We start from the raw sequence: 11,422 nt of genomic DNA on the forward strand, positions 1-11,422 counted from the left end.
TAGATATTTAAGTCTGATTAAACTCAGAGTATTTTAATTAATGACATAGCTTTAGTAAAGAGAGTAAAATATTAGCCTTCACAGTGCATTTATGTTATCAGGATTTTATTATTTTGCCCTTGAGAACTGCCTGTTGGTGGGCTGCCATTAAAATACATGACACACATCAAAATAAAGTGCTACTTGAAAAATCTTATTCCAACAATATATTTTTTTTCAAAAATTTATGTTGAAACATGCATTTAATAAGATAATAATGCTAGATGACAATGCAGAATCTGTGTTATGGTTTAAGATCACCAGGAACTTTTATCACAAAACACAGGCCAGTAGCAGTGCAAAAGGTTCCTACAAGTTTCACCTGAATGTTTTCAGCCGGTGACATAGCGGATGCTTATTGCTTAACCTTTCTTCAATATTGGCAGCATTTTTATTTAATAATTAGGAAATAATTTTCTCTTTACTTATTTGACAGCTTTGTCCAGGCAAAAGGCCTGACCTATTTTTAATATATCTTCCCCAAAAAAACCCCAAACCCAAAAACCTGACATTAAGTGAGGAAAGCTTTGAGTTGACTGGAACTTCAATGATGATACACATGTTAAACATCACAGTATAGATGCTATATGTGTTGTTTCAAATAAAATATTTAAAGGATAAAAAGAGAATGAGTGATTAACTATATAACCAATTCTGGCATATAAGCACAATGACGTTAGTGATAGTAGCAGATTGAAATATGTAATGGTACCATTGGTTAAATACTGTTCAAGATAAAAATTTCACTAATTTTTTTTCAAACTGGAAAATGCAAGTACTGTAATTGAGACCAGTATGGAGAGTAAAAAACATTTCGCCTGTCCACTAAGAGTTTGCTAGTCCTTTATGTAACCTTCAGTTATCAGTCCGTACTGATATGTGGTATATTAGCTTTGGCTTATAGCCATGTAACAGTAAACTAAGATAAATGCAACATTTTTCATAGTTATTTTACCAAGATTAATTAGTTTAATCATAGAGTTTTTTTAATAAACTTTTTAAGTGAGTTGAATGTCAAGTGAAGTTTAAAATATTTTATAGTCTTCAAGTCAATCAACATAAATAAAAGTTATAGCGTTAGGCCCTAAGGATTCTCACTTGCTTTTGCATCAGCCTGTGTAATTAGAATTTTGGGAAACTTTGCTGTGAAGCAGCTGCACGGTTTTTGAGCTAGAATGGAAGAATTCACTTCCAAAAAGGAGAGCAGTAGCACACAAGTATATCGGAATCAGTATTCCTGAGTGTTATCAGCACATCTTTCTTCCAAATAGACCAACTATGTAGCTAAAATATAGAAAACCATGAGTGCTTTCAACCTATTACACGTATTCATGAGATATCAGTGTTCAGTGTACAATTTACATCAGGAAAAAAAAAGCAGCAGATACGTATTTTAAAGAATTCCAGTTGATTGTGAAAGTTTTAGAGTTTGATAATGTCCTGTACTTGCTTTTAGGCCTAGTTGTTCAAGCTCAGAGAAGGGCAAAAGACAAAACAATAGATATGCAGAAGCCAGGGAATGTTGTCTTGTTAAGCTGCTCCCTTGGAAGGCTGTGCAAGTTTGAAATTAATAAGCTAAAGCAGCTTAGCTCAAACAAATGTGTGAAACTCGGTGATCAAGTGCTTTCTTTAATTGATTGCTTGAATTCTACTGAGCTGAGACTTTCAGACTAAAGGATCTTCACCATATATTAGACAGATACAGGCTGCAGTGCTGGATACTCCCAGAGATTATGTGATTAAATTACTCCTATTAATATGAAAGAGAGAAAGCACAACTTCCATTGAACTTACCCATAATTATGGCTGTATTCAACAAATACTTATGCGTTCGGTATAATGATGGTGTCTCCTACGTAGTCTTGGTTTACAACCAAGAGATGAACTTTCAAGCAGTTTACAGGATTAAGTTTCCACTGGGACAGAGGGGAAGATGACGACGAAGGTCTTCTGCTCAGTACTTGGAGCCAAACATTTTGTACATTTTGCGTGGTTTTAAAGTGGTGAAGGACTGACAGAGCTGTCAGCTGGCGGTTTTGCTTCTAGAAGGGATGATTGGCCATTCTTGGAAACGTGTTACTGCTTCATTTCTTAAAAGCAGATGAAAATAAATAGGTTAAATGTTTTAAAATAAAGAGAGTCGGTAAGCAACTCTTTGTGATAGAATGAAGGTCAGGTAACCTGTTTTCTGCCTGCTTTTGATAGTTGAGGGCTTTTGAAAGGTGTTCTGGAATCTCTGCCAGCCTTTGTGGTTTTTTTTTTCCTTTGTTTTTATTTTTTCCTCTGAGGTGACCTTAATCACTGGAATAAGAACCGCATATCAATCTGGGGTAGCAGGGGGAGAAGGGAGGGAACCCCGTGATTTGGCTTCCTGCGAGCATTATTGATGCATTGGAAAAGACAGAAGTTAATGGTGGTAGAGCAGGAATTGTGAGTCATCTTATTTTTAATAATTAATGATCTGATTGAGAATATTAGTTATTCATTCTTTCTTACACAGTATTTTTTTTTCCTTGAGCAATTACAAAGTTATCATCTTTTTTCATTCACCTTAATAAAAAATACTGCTTGATCAGCCTCAAGAAGAAAATGCTGTGTATATGACAGTAAGTGTTGATAATAGTTTATGAGGGTATAGCAAATATTGTCTGAAAGTGTGCTGGAATAAAGTTCTTTATAGAATTTGATGCAACTTGTTCACATAGGTTTATGCTTGATTAGAAATCGGTGGCCAATAATGAGAAAGGACAAGGAAACTGAATAGATTGAGGCTTCCCAAGTTAGAAATTATTTCTGTGTCATATTTAGGGATACAGATTTGATAATTATTTAAATTTTGTTACAGTTTACAACTTCTAACATTTTGCCCCTTTTCTTTTCAAAAGGTTTTTTGTCAGAATACAGAGTTTTGTCTCGGTTATCAACCTTTGGAATGTTTTTTATAAGGATAAGAAATTCCCTCATAGACATATGGTTGCCCTCATTGTGCCAGGCCTCGCTGTTTTCTTAAATTCATTTCTTTAACTGAAGCAGTTCAGATAATGCCAGAATCTCGTCCTTAAAAGATAAAATTGTGTTGGACTTTTTAGTACTGTGTAAGGCTTGTGCTGGCTGTTGGTAGATTTGAGGACTCCATTTACAAAGTAGATTACTAGCTGTCCATTTTATTTTTTGTTAGTGGATTTCATTTAATTTGCTTTAAAATGACAGGTTCATTGTAAAAATTTGATTATCTGGCAACAAGCTGTGGAGAACAAATTGGGTTTTGTCTATGTAGTTCTTCATTTATCTTTAATTATGCTGTAGTTGTGATTTCAGATTGATCTTGTCTCTTAGTGTGTTTAAGCATATTATTACCTTTAGAAGAGGTGTGTTTAACCATATTATTACCTTTAGAAGAGGACTGTGTTGCTTTGACTTTCCAATCAAATATTTTAGAATATCTTGGAGCATGTGAAGATAACATTCTGTTATAAAACTGACAAACCAACAATCCTTGCTCCCACCACCTGAATTCTTAACCTAATGAAGTTTTTAAGTACTTGGAAGAGCAAATGATCAGTGATGGAAACTTATTTTAAGTTTCTCATTAAAAGATTCGTGCGTTACCTTTTAGTTCCTTTAAAAAGAGAGAAATGTACAAAATGCCTGACATTCAGAACTTGAAGTTTGGATTGGTCAGGGAAAATAACATTAGAACTGGGTTGCCAGATGTTAACATGTTTTATCAGAAATGAGAAGGAGGAGACTAATCTGCTTCTCCCTTCTCAGTACAGACTGAAAACCTGATATTCAGCCAAAAATAGATAAAACTGAAAAGCAATTCTTCAAATTCAAATCCTGGTATTATTTTTTCATGGGAAGAGTATTTTGTGAAGCTGTTTTGTTATGTATAATTTGGCACATCTAGACAATTACCTGCCTTTCCTCCTCTGCGCCTTACCACAAGAACTTTGATGAAAAATTCACACAGGACTGTGATAAACAAATGTGGCTTGTGACACATCAAGGATGGCTTGTGAGGTTGGGAGTTACGGCCAAATGATTTCATCTGAATTATGGGATATGCTCTGCAGGGGCTTTCCTGAATGACCCAATTGGTTAGGAAACAAGTTATTTTTTTAATGTATAGGAACTGTCATCTTTTCTGTAGATTCCTTAAATAGCAGGATGGATTGTAGTGGGTAATTTTTTCTTAAATGTGACCATGTTTAATCTTTACCTTGATTTTCTTCTATTCGAGAGCTTCTTGGTATTTAAAGTTAGGTTTCTAATCAGATAATAACATGCAATAAGTTCCAGCAATACTTACAGATTTTTTTTTTCTGTAGAGGAGTTTTGTTGGAAAAGCAGGAGTATCTGCTCGGGGTTTAACTTCGTCTTCTGGGTTTGAGATACTTTTCAGTAAGAAATGTGTGAATGGAAGAACCAAAATACTGAAAATAGAGCTGTTACTGGTCTTACTCTTTCAGACTAGTAGGTTGTACTAGCAGACTAGAAACAGCTTTGCTTATGAATCAACATGGTGGTGTTGCAGCAGCCTGTTAGGAACTCCTGTTCTGGTACAAGGTTACCGTTTCCCTCCGTTCAGTGAGTGAGCACTTTAAAAATTGTCTCCTGCATGCAAGAACTTCAAAACAGATAGGATTTTTTTTTTTGTGAAATGTTTTGTAACTTGAATGGAGGAGGAGGTGACAGCCTGTAGCTCATAAGTGAAATGTAATTTCTTTGCCAGGACTTCATCATAGTACTGACAGCGCTTTTGTGCTAACAGAGTTTGCTGGGTGTATTTCCAGTCTTTGAGTGTGGAACACGATCACTGGTAGTTGTTGAAGAAATATTGTGCAGCAGCTTTACCAACATAAAATAGAAGAATGCAGCCCCTATGGGATTAATTTTTAATTTTTATCTATTTATGAGTTAGCTTTTCTTCCTCTTTGATGTCCAAGCCAGATTAAGATTTGAGTTTACAGTGTCTAGGAGGGCTTGGCCTCACTGCAACAGAAAGAGGGGAATTTGAGTGTGCGGAAGTGAAAGGTTTCTAACAAAATTCAAGTGCAGATGTTTTGGATGCCTGGGCTTTTTAGTCTGTGAAGTTGCTGTTCCATCTCTCCATTTCTTCATATCCTCATGATACCGCCTAACTGAGAATAGCTAGTAGTGGACTCCAGGTGCAAAGGCCACCACATTCCATCTTAATCGCCCATCACAACTTGTTTTATTGGTAAAAGAAGGTGTGGTGATGGGATGTTTCCTCCCAGCAGAAATGAACGAAAGCAGTTTTCCTGTTTCTCACCTTTTTCTTTACTAGCAGATTTCTGCTCTACTAGTACAGAAAAATTGCTTTTCCCCCCAGCTGCTTTCTTCCAAACTCTTACCACTGCCTTAATTCATCCTATCTTGTACTGAATCTCCTTTTGGTTTAATCAGCTCAGCTTTTCCTTTCTCTGAAAAAAGGGACATCTCTAAAGTAGTCTTTCGTGTCTATTTTAAGAGTTGTTCAAGAATTGCAAAAAGTATTGTATGAATGCATTGATCCTTGTTCAATTGTATTTTCTTTGTAACAATTACCTTTATACAGTTGTATTTTCAGCTCTGAGGAGAGATAATAAGCCAGAAATATGGGCGCACAGTCAGACTTTATTGGATTATGGTGTTAATATTTTACTGCTAATCAACAGAGCCAATGTAGCTGTGTGTATGCCCACTCCAGTTATGAAGTATAATACATTAACTGAAACAATATTAATTGACTGTCTTAGTTGCTCTCATCTATATGCACGTTATTTGTACTTGATTATGACCCCTATAACTAAGGGTGCTTTGCTTTTTCACTGTACGTATTTTGTTTGCATATAGCTTTGTTAAATTTTAACTCTCCAGGCTCCAGTTTTCCAAGGGAGAGGCAAAGCTTTTGTGAGAGTTCTGACAGTGGGCTTAGAACTGGAAATAGGCACCTGATACTGTGATACTCCTTTTTAAAGGCATTGAGAAAGGTAGTTTTCGCATACCCACAAGACCTAGATAAGTTTTCATGGCGGGGGAGGAAAGTACCTTTGACTGCACTGTTATATTGTGGAGGATTGTGGTTCAAGTCTGCCTGCCTGTCCATGGAGATGATTCCTGTTGTGGTAGAATCAGAAGAGTGATCCCTGATTTTGGGAAATGTAACGATGATGATGTCGTATATGCTTTAGGAATTTAGGTTATTGCCTTTTGATTCTAGGAGATGTATTCTGAAACACTCATGTTGCAAACCATCAAATCTCCTCCTGTCCTGAATTGCTACCCTCCTCTTCACATATTGCATCTTTTTATAGGCTTCTGCTTCTTTATATGATTCACCAGGAAGACAAGTGAGAATTCAGGTGTGGCATTTGAGATGTTACCACACTGGTTCCAGAGGTGACCAAGTAAGATGTGTACCAACTTGGAGAAAGAGTTTGGATTTTTGCTTAGCAAAGTTGCTAGAAGCTATTGGCTTCAGAGGGATATTTAACTTGAACCATGATGGCCAGTGAGTGTTGCCTGTCGAATTTGAAATGATAGAGGTTGTTGCAAGCTGTTTGGGGAGCTGGCGGGAACTTTGCTCCACTGACAGCAGTGAATTTTGTGGTTTTGGCTTCATATGCTTTGAGAAGTCTTATGAACTTGACACTTTAGAAAATCTGTGGAGGATAACTAAAGGGGTTGCCCAAATCCTGTTTGACAGAATTAGTAACAGAATACAAGCCGTTGCTATGTCAGTCATGTCTCAACTACTTGAATAAACTTTTTTTTGGAACTGATGTTCAGGTTAGTGTTGATTTCATCCTTGAATCATCCTTTCCTGTAGAGGCAGGATGAGTAGAGCATATCAATGTATAGAAAACATTTATTTGGAGATTATTGCGGGAGTGAGTAGCTGCGCTAGCTTATATTTTGACTTAAAGGAGCTGGTTGAGAGGCTGAAAGCAACTTGAGTATGTGATTTTAAAAATGCTATTCCTGATTCATGGTAAGGCATGTCTCAACATAGCTGAGATGTGCAAATAAAGAAAGACCTTTGATAATTAAGAGTGTTGAAGGGCTATAGATTTTTTAGAAGAAAATAGTAATTTACAGTAGCAAGCTGTTTCACCATGGAAAAAATACAGGAATAATAGTAAAAGTCAGTATGGCTACATGAGGAACCTGTATAGGGACTTGAAGATCTACAAGGCTTAGTACAAAAATCAAAAGTGAGGTAATTACTGCTAAAGCATAATATGAAAGAAAGGGACAAACACAAATGAGTGAAATCTACCCATGGATCATTCTTTTAAATTAGCAGGTTTGAAAAGCATTGAGAAAGGTTTTTTATAAGCCAGAAGAATGAAGAAAGGGATGAGCCTGTAAACAGAAAAAGAAAGCAATGAATAGATGACAGATATTTAATAACAAATCATGCCATACAAAAAGGACAATTTAAATACCTTTTAGGCACTGGGTATTATGTCAGTCACTAGGATTTCAGTATGTGGGTTGTTTTTTGGTGTGGGTCTGGGGTAGTTTTTTTAAGTGTTTAAGCAACTGAATCTGAGTTCTTCGACAATTATTTTGAGTGAGTTTCCAGATGATGAATAACTATTTTTATTTTTCTACCATAATATGAAAGAGTGGCTTCTGGGAATCACTGGATTGAGTAGTCTCTGATACTGAGAATTAATTTATCAATACCTAGATAAAAAGTAGCCAAAATGGATTTTAGAACAAGAACTGCAGTGAACAATCATGATTTGTTCTCTTACTGTGTGCTAACTATTGTGAAAGAGGAGTGGTAGCTGTATCTGACTGTGCAAATATTTTTGACTTTTCTCCCTCCAAAACGCTTCATTTTCAAATGCTCAATTTCAAAAGCTTAGAGTCGTAGTGTGCCTTTTGTACAAATTGTGTTTGGGCTTGGTATATCAGAGTCATTTGTTGTTTTAAACAAGTGCGTAACTGAATTATCTCTAAGCTAAGAGTATCTATTTTCAGGATCTGTGCATGATGTTGCAGTAGTCTTTAGATGCAGTGTTAGTCTCAGAAGATTAATGTTCTTTGTAACCTTTCTGGTCAGCTAGTACAAATATTGTTAAACACTGAAGAGGAATTAATTTCAAGTTGTTGCATTTAACCTTTAGATGTTTTCTGAATTACTATGGTAACCAGGAGCTCAATTTCCTAATTAAACTGTATGAATCCAGCCTTCAAGGGCTTCATTTAAAAGATTTTTAAAACAAAATTATTTTTTTTTGAACTAGACCTGGTTCCTCGTAATGCAGTTTTGTGCGTTAATGAGACATAACATGTTACAAATTATTTTAAGTTGTGTTAAGGGAGAGAGGAAGAAAAAAAAAAAGAACACATAATATCTGTCTTTGGAGAGCATCTTCCAAATTTTTGGAATATCCTTAGCTGTGTATTGGGCTGTGTGTGCAGGCATGTAGCCAGCAGCTGCAGAAAGGTGATTCTTCCCCTCAGTTTGGCACTTGAAACCGCATCTGGGGTCCTGTCCTTAGGGAGCCGCAATACAAGAGCATCCTGGCCTGTATCAGGAATAGTGCTGTCAGCAGGAGCAGGGAGGTGATCATTCACCTTGAGTACTGCGTCCAGTTTTGGGCCGCTCACTACAAGAGGGACATTGAAGTGCTGGACAGGGTACAGAGGCGGGCTAACAAACTGGTAAAGGATTTGGAACATGTGTTGTATGAGTAACAGCTGAGGAATCTGGGGCTGTTTAGCCTAGAGAAGAGGAGACTGAGGAGAGACCTTATTGCTCTCTACAACTACTTGACAGGAGGTTGTAGCAAGGCGGGGGTTGGTCTGTTCTCCCTAGAGAGTCATAGGACAAGGGGAAATGGCCTTAAGTTGTGCCAGGAGAGATTCAGGTTGGACATTAGGAAGAATTTCTTTTCTGAAAGGGCTGTCAGCCATTGGAACAGGCTGCCCAGGGAGGTGGTTGAGTCACCATCCCTGGAGGTGTTTAAGAGATGGGTAGATATTGCATTGAGGGACATGGTTTAGTGGTGTCGATAGGGCTGGGAAAAGGTTGGACTTGATGATATTTTGAAGGTCTCTGCCAGCTGAAACTGTCTGTGATTCTAAGAGAGACACTGATGTACTGGAGTGAGTCCAACAGTTGACCACTGAGATGACTGGGGGCTGAGTTATGTGATGCACAAGGAGAGACTGCATTTCTTCAGACTTAACAGGAGGAGGCAAAGCGAAGATCTTGCTGTTTCTAGCAGCAATGTAATGGGAGAGTGTTGGGGAAAATGGAGACACAGTAGGACTACAAGGGGCAACAGACACAAATTGGAACATGAATTATTTCAGTAACATGTAAAAGAAACATTTTATACTCTGAGGGTAGTCAAACACCAGAATGCACAAGTCAAACTGACTAGAAAAGTTGATTAAAATAGGATTTTCTATATATGTTTGCCCCTCTCCTAAAACAATTTTTCATTATTTGAATGAGTTCTGATTAGTAGGCCATGGTGCCTTCTACAGTTTTTTTACAGTTGCTATCGAGTACTCTTGAGCACCTTCCGGAAAAGGTCTGTAGACAGCTGTTTGTTAGTGTGAACAGAAATGAGTTGATGCTTGATAGAGCAAACCATGTTTTGAAAATGTCTGGCGAGAGCCTGTTAAAGATACCAAGCTATGTTCATCAGATAAAGTATGATAAAATTGTATGGTATAATTAATGAAATAGTATAGTGTCGTAAAATAGATTATATATTTTATTATTCCAGTTGGAAAAAGCCCAAATAGGGACTGTATTTCCCAAAGTAGCGTGTCTTAAATGTCTGTCAGTTGATCCAATAGAAGTAATTCTTTTTGTGTAAAGATTTTGCCTTGCTTCTTTCTGTAGTGGCTAGAGTAATACTTAGGAAATCTTAAAAAGCATTTTTTTTTTTCTCTTGAGCTAACAGTTTCAGAGTTCCTGTCATTATAGGGACCACTGAAATATAGGAACCTATTATAAAATGGTGTCTTTGTCCTTTAATTTCAAGGGAGGTTATCTAAAATAGCTGGTATAGCTGGAGAGAATAAAAAAAAAGATTTTGTGACATCTCTAGTAGCAAGTTTGGGTCTACGGTCCTGATTGCCTGCAATTCTGGGGTGAGATCCTCTTCATCTGGTGGTGGTAGCTTTTGTTTTGTTTTGTTTTTTTAATTGGATGGTTGGGTTGGTTTTTTAGTTTTTTGGGATTTTTTTGCAGTCTTTCTCTTAAGGGGAGCAATGTTGAGATGATCTCTGCCCTGCCTTTCCTGTGTGGAGCAGTGCCTAGGAACCTAACTGTTATTCAGAATTGGAGTTTTCTGTGGATACTGGGTAGTCAGTCAGATTTTCTTTGTGGATTCCTTCATTTCAAAGTGACAGATTTCTTCACTAAAGCTTGTTTTCATTTCATTACAAAACTAGCAATGTTACAAGCTTGCTTTTACGGGAGACTTATGTTATTGAGTTTTTCTCTCGTAATAGATAACATAACCGTTTTTAACTGAATGTATTCTTTGCAGTTTTATATAGAAATGACATGGATGTTTTGGGCTTTTTTATAGATACTCTCACTGAAAGCTGTGAAGACAGGTCAGGATGAAGTTATGTTGATACTTGTTTGAATTGGCTAACTTGGAAATGATAATTTCTTTTTGTCTTTGAAAATATTATTTTGTTTACTGTGATACTTTTGACACACACAGTGTAAACAGTATCTCCTGTTATTTCTCTGGGATGCATTTCTGGATCTTAATATATTTTATGTTTCAGCTGGTGAGAAGCAACGTGTTGTCTGTGTATGTTATTTGAGTTTAATGCGTAGGCCACCATGATAGCATCAGCAAATGTTATAAGATCAGAAGAACAGAGCGTTCAGTGGTACTCTGCTGATCAAGTACATGTTTCATTTTTTAAATTTTTTTTACCTCTTTGGTTACTGTTTTTTTTTAGAAAGAACCATAAATATTGTGTGTGAGAAATGAAAACTGTGCAGCAGTTGTAAAGAGTATTTTTCGATGGATAAAAGAGTGACTGAGACTGTATTAGACTGAAAAGGTGGTCAATAGAGAAAAGGGCCAAAGGTACAAACTTCAGATGAGAGAATATTTTAAGAGTTGATAATTTGGGATTTTTGGTAGGATACAGAACAAACAAAATTTCCTCTTTTCAAATTACTATGTTTGATCACATGCTGATCCCTTAATGTGACTTTTCTTCAATTTTAAAATTTGTTTTAGATTCCTTTATAAAAAGATAGAGTTGTATGGTTTGTCTACATGTATGGATCTATTGAATTGTTTGCTGTACTTATATGCATTTGTTCTTGTCTATTTTTTTACCTAATGTTTCCACATCTCTTTAAGGGACAGAG

This window comes from Apaloderma vittatum, unplaced genomic scaffold, assembly GCF_000703405.1.
Source record: "Apaloderma vittatum isolate BGI_N311 unplaced genomic scaffold, ASM70340v1 scaffold42115, whole genome shotgun sequence".
NCBI lineage: Eukaryota > Metazoa > Chordata > Aves > Trogoniformes > Trogonidae > Apaloderma > Apaloderma vittatum.